Genomic DNA, 8,081 nt, shown 5'->3' on the forward strand with positions numbered 1-8,081 from the left:
ATGCCAGTGGCAAGCCCTTCTTTTCACATATGAAAAGAATATCTCTGCACATATGAAATACAAGACAAATGCTTCAGCTCATAAAGACATTGCCAGAAATGGTGACGAGACACATCCTTCAGTCAAAATCTGTTTAATGCAGGTAACTTGTTGAACAGAGTTGCTGGGAACATTTTTTTCCTTCCTCAGTACATTGAAATACAGAGAAATTAGAATGATTAAATTTCCATTTTGTGAAGAACTCTAATTCTATCCATCACTTCAGTAAAATGCAATCTGAAGTAGAACGTTTATCAGATGTATGCATTGACTAGAATAGAATAAAATTTATGGCTACTTTGGTACCATTATTGTCCTAGTAAGAGGGTGATTTGCCCTGAAATTGTTTTTGCTGCTTCTAATTCAAAGCCTTGATTCCACTATGTTTTGTTTCAATCTGCCTAGTTTAAATCACTGTCAACCATAAGGACAGTGTTTCCCAGCATGTGCCATTTCAGGGCAAACAGTACTAGAGACTGAGGTATTTTTGTTGGATATAGTAGTAGGGTTGGTGTTTTTAAAATGATGCTGAAATTTATTTTCTTAATTTTGCATCAGATCTGTGTACGTCTAAATTTTCAGTCTTTTCTATCAAGGTGACCCCAGAATTGGTGTGTAGGCTGGCTGAGCAAGTTTGACAGAGCACTGGACTAACATCAGGACTGCCCTGATGCCTGACACCGGTGAGGGGGACAGAGGGAATGCTGGTGAAGGCAGTCTTTGCCTGCTAAGTGGCACCAAAATAGGCAGAGTGGCACCAAAATAGCATCCTGATTTCAGAAGTTTTGCCCACATCTTCCATTGAACCATAATAGCATGGATTTCAATGAGTCACAAAGGATTACTTGTTATAGATGGGATTGTAGGCTTAGGATCTTCATTACTGTTATGTGGTTTTCTTCCATGACTTTTGCTATGTGTCTTGCAACTTCACTTGGGTACTGTCAGTGTTGGCATAGGCTTAGTGTTGGCTTGAGTCCTGGTAGGGGAAAAAAAAAAAAAAAAAAAAAATGGAAAAAAGCAGAGTGCCTCTAAGCCAGGCAGCTGGCAACATTTTCCCAAACTTTTCTTCTTCTCCTGCCTGACCTGCTTAGACTCCCCTGGCTTGAGAGATCAAGGCCAGTTTCATTTTCTATACTCTTCCGTAGCTATGGCCCTGGGAGCTGCTCTTTGCCCACTGTGTGGAAGTACTACATTGTACAGTTTAATGTATGTATGCTGAAAAGCAAGTTAAGAGATTCTTCTGTGTATAAAGCATATATAATCTAGTATCCCTTGGCTACACTGCAGCAAAAAGACCACAGGTTTTATTTCACATGCTCCTTGGGCATGGTATTCCACGTCCCTGCCTTCAGGACTGGAGAATCACATCTACTCCCTGATGGATCTTGATCACTAGGAGCAGTAAGTAGAGTCCACCACACACTCAGCTGGAAATCCATGCATTACAGGGTCCTCTAGCAGTATCTTGAGAGTTGTAAAGAGACATTTATCCTGTCAGTTGAAATGTAATTTTCTTCAGTTCTGTCAATAGAACAAATTACAAATCTGCTCTTCTGAAAGTACGTTGGAGTTTTGCCAGTGACTTCTGTGAGAAAAGAATGGGTCCCTCATTCAATTCCCCTATTTTGAAAATACCTATCTATTTATCTTGCTAAGTGTAAAGCAAAAGAGAAGCTGTACGTCAGTCTTTAAAAATACATATTGTCATAAACTAGATTTTAGTAACTAACTGAGAACAAAGGGCAATGTTCCTTTCTGACATGCAACTTGCTGGTATTACCTTACTGTAAAAACAGGCAGGAACCAAAGTTTCTCTTACAGCTGACAAATAGTCCTTATAGCTGTTGTAGACTGTGCTGCTCAGAGGTTGGATTTTGCTTTCTGATACTGCTTTTCTAGATTAATAGAAGTTATGAAAATAATAGGAAAAAAGGGAGCAAATGTAACCACTACGATATATTCTATATATGTTTTCTAACACATAGTAGTGTATTTTGTAACATGAGCCATAAAACTTGTGTATTTATGTTCAAAATATAATTTGAGAAAAATGTTGAATAAAAAATACGATAAAAATTAACTTCAGAAGAACATCTTGGGTTGTCATTTTAACTAGAAGGTTAGAATTTGGGTCATGCATTAATGAATAATATATATATTAATGGACTCATGCAAGAGAAAATAGGATATGTAGTTAGGATGACAAAGATTAATTTTTTTTTTAGTTTTATATTTCCACAATTTAAACGCCAGAAAATGCAGTTTCTGAAAATTATGCAGTCATTTATTATAAGGTTTGATTACTGCATCAATGGACCCAAATAGTGTCTAAGCAGAAGAATTTTTACTGTGCTGTGTGGAGTAAGCATCAGCACTTGGGCAGCATGCATGCTGCATAAAAATGAGAAGCATTAATTTTGAAAATGAGTATTGCAGAGCAAAGGCTTTAAGAGAGGAAATTAATTTTCAGTTGCTAACAGGCAATTCTTTCTAATTAATTTGCCCTAAAGGATACATACATAATCCCACGATTGTGTTTAAATACAGAGACTTCTATTTATCAGGCTCAGCAATAGCCTTTTCGAGTGTACCTGTGCTAGAATAAACAAACAAGAGGATTTACTGAGAATTCTTTGGTTGCTAGGAAAGCCTGCCTTTTTGCTCCTGGCTGTATACCACTTCTCTTTAATACATGGTTCTGAAATACATCAAATCATATGAGTACAGGATACCTGTGCACATCTGGAGACAGATTCTGACCCAATGGGAATTTACAGTTCATTATTTATGGTGACAATCTGAGGGCTAAAATTGCTTACTGCCTCTTTGAGAGAGGCCTGAATATTGGGAAGGGTTTCCTGAACTGTGGGTCAGTGCTTAAACTTCACTGTTCCTCTCTCTTCTGTCCTATTTAATTTTCTGACTGCATATAGACAAATTGGGTTTTGTAAAATGCATTTGCAGGTGAATATCAGTCATTTGAAAGGTGCAGCTGTAATGGAGGGTTCTGCATGAGCTAGTCTGTATTGCAATGAGTATACCATGGAGCTGATAACAGTATTTTTAGATTGCTTTACATAGCTTCATAGTAATAATACTTCACATAATAATAGTCCTGTTAAGAAGGCAGATTAGTATCTGTAGCTAGGAAGAAAATAAGTTGAAAAGCATTTGCCTGACTTGAAGCTATATGATGAGTCTGTAAAAGCACACAGATTAAAGCCATTGCTGCCCCCTAAGCCCATGATTAGCCCTTTAAACAATCTCCTCCTTGCAGGTGTCCTGTACATGTGGTGGTGGAAAATGTCTGTATGAGTAAACTGGCCAGGACCAGGGCGGCAGCCGGAGCGCTGAGCTGTGATCACAGGTAGCAGTTGGCTGGCTGGGGTTCAGCCTGGCCTGGGCTGCTCCCGGCAGACAGCACTGGCAAAGCCACTTAGCTGCTACATTTCAGGAACTGATTAACTATGTCCGTGTAAATTGTGTGGTGCCATTTGCACAACAGGATTTCTGCCTCTTGTTTTTTGATACTGATGCAGCATTGCATGTATCCATAAAACCTTATTTCTGTGGGATGGTTGGCTAAAAGTCTGGAACTTGGGACCTGTCAGGAGATAGAAATACCTGCTAGCATAGACTTGACATGTACCACACAGGTACCAAGCTGGTATGAAGAGTGCCACTGTTAATCTGGCATGGTTCATCAGCTGCTTGCACCATGCCACAGCTCAATATTCTGGTCTACTTCCTATACCATTTAAGATTTAGGGGCTTTATAGCTGTATGTAGAATCTGCATCCTGTTTCCTCACAAATGCAGCATGCACACTTCCAGATCTATCTGCTATTCAATTTGAGAAATCTAGCTTGAGATTTTTCAGAATTAGTTGCTGCTGCCTTGCAATTGTGCTTATTTAATAGCATTTTCTTTAAAGACATGCCCAGCTACCAAATTGCCAGAAACGCTTTTTTCCTCCTAAAACAAAGAGTCAACAAAGCAACACTGAAACAGCTTCAGATGAAAGGATCAGAAAATTTCCTAGCAAACGAAGATTTACTGTGTAACTCCATTTGAAATGCAACAATGCCGATATATGACCAAACATGCTTCAAGTGCTCTGGCCAAGCTCCATAAACCACGCTATAAAGCAGTTAGTCTTTCACAGCATGACCTTCAAAGGTGTTCAAAGGGATTTTTTTCCTCCAGCAAAACAGGCCTTGACAGAAGAACTGCAAGTTCTACTGTTGTACTTATTGTTATAATCCAGTGATAATCACAGTTATCATTAGTGTGTGTCCAAACCTACAAGATGAGCCAGAACACCTAGGATTAAAATTAAACCTTGGGGGAGATGAAATCATTGTAAGAATTTACTGGAAATACAATTTCAGGAGTATTTTGACATCAAAAGGTTCAGCTGAGACTCCAGCAGAGTTTTCTCAAAGCACTGAAGTACCTAACTTCCACTGAAACCTCTGTATCTTAAATGCCCAAACGCAGATAACGAGAATGGATTTAAATTAAAAAAAAATTAGCTACAGAGCTGCAGAAGTTTCATTTTTCCTTTCTCTTATTCAACATTGGAGAGAAACTCTGTGGGTTTCAACTTGAGCATCAGGATCACCTTTAATGTGGGTACAAAATCTGCATTCGCTCACGCCTTCCAAATCAAATTGTTTAAATTGTTTCCTGTAGGCTTTTCTGGTTTGCTCCATCTGTGTGCATTTCAAGTTGCAGCACACTACACTTACTAAATGCTTTTCAGTGTTCCCTTTCTAAGGAGATTTTTATTTTCTGTCGAGTTGGGTAGCACAGACTGCATGCTTTGATAAGGAGGATTATTCCCAAGATTTGTAAGAGCAACCAGTCTTCTGCAGTGTTACTCAGAGCAACCTGTGATGCTTTTAATCCTGATCAAAAGCAACTGACACCATCAGTTAACTTAAGCTGCATCTGCACTGCTGAAGTGCAGGGCACTGCAGAGGTTACAGACACCATAAGGCTGTATCAGGTGGGATCCATGTGCCTGTCCTTCCTTTGCCTTTCAGGGAAGCAAAGCTGGTTATAGCCTATGCCAATATATGATAACGTTCCATATGGCATTTGGGAAGAAATGTACAGATAATGAGGTGTTTTGCTCTATATATGTAGATGAGACACGTGATGGGAACGATCTGTGGCTAATTATGGCTGGGAAGAAATGACTGGATAAATTCAGCAATGTAAAGAGCAAGGGTAGGCTTTAAATTTTTTTCCAAATTCTTTTGGGTTATATTTTTAGCAAATTGATGTGCACATTTTATTAATTGTTCATCTAAGTAAATGTGTATTCCCCATCTTTTAACCTTATCAGATATTTTCAACCTCATTAAAAGCTGCCCCACCTATTCAGAACGTTCTTTTGGGTGGCAGAAGTCTGTGTTAATACGGTCTTTTTTTAATGCCGGTTGATTTTTCTTAAATTAAAAACAATATTAATTTGTCTCTGAAGCACAGAAGTATGCAAACCAACACTGAAGAAATCTTTATTATTTATTTTTCCTTACAACTCTAAGGCTCTATCTGCTACAAGCTGATAACCCTCATGGAACAAACAGCACTTTTTCCCAGTTCTACTATCTGGGTGTATTACAGGGATGTGTGAAAAATAATACAGGCAGATCAGCTTGGCCTTGCATCAGATGTATACAACATATCACGTGTAACATGTATACAGCATGTACAGGTTATGTATTCCAAATAGAAAAAATGTATTTTAGGCATCTTTGCTCAGCAGAAATACAATAACTATTTGGTCTGTTCCAGCAATAGCATTAAACCAATCCTTGAGTCTGTTGTATTACAACACCAAGAAGCATTTCACACTGGAGTGTTCAGCTGTTAAACACAGGATGAGCAAAAGAAGTCAGGTTTTCTTTTCTCCTTGTTTTGTTTTGGTTTTACATGTTGGCTTCTAGCCTGGGCACTGTAGGGAGCATAGACATTTGCTACTACCACTAAATATCTGACATTCCAGTAATCTATTCACAGAAGGAATTCCATGAAGTTTCAACTATTATCTGTTCCAGAATTTTGATGCTGCAACACTTATTTTTTCAATACATCCTTGTGCCAATCCAAATCATAAAAAAAAAAACCCCAAAACCCAACAAAACAACCAACGCAGAAACCTAAAAATTGCCTACCAACAGCTTTGCATGCGCAAAGGCACTGGTGGCAAGTCTGTGCAGACATACCAGTTCTGCCTAGTGTGCGGGACATGTGCCCACAATGTGATGGACTCTGAGCAAAGGCTGCACAGCCCACCTAATTAGCTGGGTAAATAATTGAGTATGGACCCATATGCAGTCCCATGCTGCCATGGGTGCACTACCTGCAGGATTCTACTTTGCCTACTTACAGAAGCTAGCCTGCATATGCTGTGAGCTATACACTGAGCCTGTTATCTAGGAAGGCCTAACGTTTCTTGAGTCATAGGATGTGGAGGGAATATTTCATCTGGATAAAATAATTATTTGGTTAAATTATTCGTAACCTACTTAAATGAGAAATTATGCCAAGAATCAACCACCTGAGACTGGGATGATTAATTTTTGTTATGACCTACTGGCTAATTTTGGCTGAGGAGCTGTGCATTTGCTGCAGCTACCATGATAGCCCAATCCTGCAAGACAGCCCACGAGATGGGAATGGCAGTAATGCAGCTGCTGGTGCAGCCAGTGGGAGAAAGAAAAGGAATATATTACCTTGCCCTGGAAGAGCATGGCCCTGATAAGCTGTGAGCAGATGTGCTCTGGATCAGGGTGCTGTTTGGTGACCCTGTCATGAGAAAGACATTCAGCACTATTGTTTATTTCTGCGCTGGAGACATTGCAGCATTATGCCTTCTAGAAGGAATACTTTGTTTTGCCTGATGCAGATTAAAGAGGTGTGTGAGACAATAAAACCTTCCCACTACTATTTCTTCATTTGGATTTTTTTTTCTTTTTAACCAGAGAAACACTTGATAAAATTCTTTTGTTTCAAACTGTATTTCCTTTTAATTACTGAGCGCCACTGCTGGTACGTGAGAGAGGCAGAGCAAGGGCTGCATGTCCAGAAGGAAGTCTGCTGTGTGTGACTGGGCAGGGGCCACCTGAGGTTTCTGGGACAGAGCACAGCAAATGCTTCCCTTCCTGCCTCTACTCAGCACTCTGCTGTTGTTGCCCCAGGCTAACTGCCCCTTGCAGAACACAGGATCTCAGCAAGTCCTGATGGCCATTACATTGCAGGATTACAATAATCTATCAGTCCCCTTGAATATTTGTTGCATCAACTGGCTACAGAAATGCATTTCAGCACCAAAATACATATCATGTGAACTGTGTGATACCTGATTTCTTTAGGACAAGGTCTTTTCTACACCGGGACAATGATTCATCTCACGTAATTCAGACATTTAAAAATTGTCTACAGCTGTACCAGTCTGATTTTACAGCTAATGGAGAAAAATAAGAAATACCAAAGGATGATTCACCTCATCCTAAGATAAGATGTCAAAGATAGGTGAGAAAAATTGCCCTTCAGACATAGTTATTCCTGTACATCAATTATAAATGGAGCCTTGGGAACTCAGGTTAAGTAGGGAAATCAAGCAACTAAAACTGAGATGGTTTCCACAATGCGTGTCCCAGTTTTCTCATCACCTCCAGTTCTGTGAGAAACTGTGAGGCTAATTGATGAGCAGCCTTGTTCTCCATGGCAAGTGTCCTGGCCTATGATCCACAGAGCAGCAGTATTTTGCAAAAGTTATGCTAAGAGGTCAGCAACTCCTTTATATTTGTTTTCACTAATGGGTTTAATGATAAAGGAGCATGGGGAGCTGTGAAGAAACTTGGTGGGAAGAAAGTAGACTGAGTTACAAAGTCAGGGAATTGCTGCACAAAGCTGAACTTGCACAAAGCAGAATTGAGATCATTTTGCCTGATCTGCTTCTGGCAATGTTCACTGAGGGCAGAGGATAAAGTCTGCAATAGCCAAGTGCTACCTGACTCGTCAGG

This window comes from Onychostruthus taczanowskii, unplaced genomic scaffold, assembly GCF_017590055.1.
Source record: "Onychostruthus taczanowskii isolate IOZ18803 unplaced genomic scaffold, ASM1759005v1 scaffold11, whole genome shotgun sequence".
Taxonomy (NCBI): Eukaryota; Metazoa; Chordata; class Aves; order Passeriformes; family Passeridae; genus Onychostruthus; species Onychostruthus taczanowskii.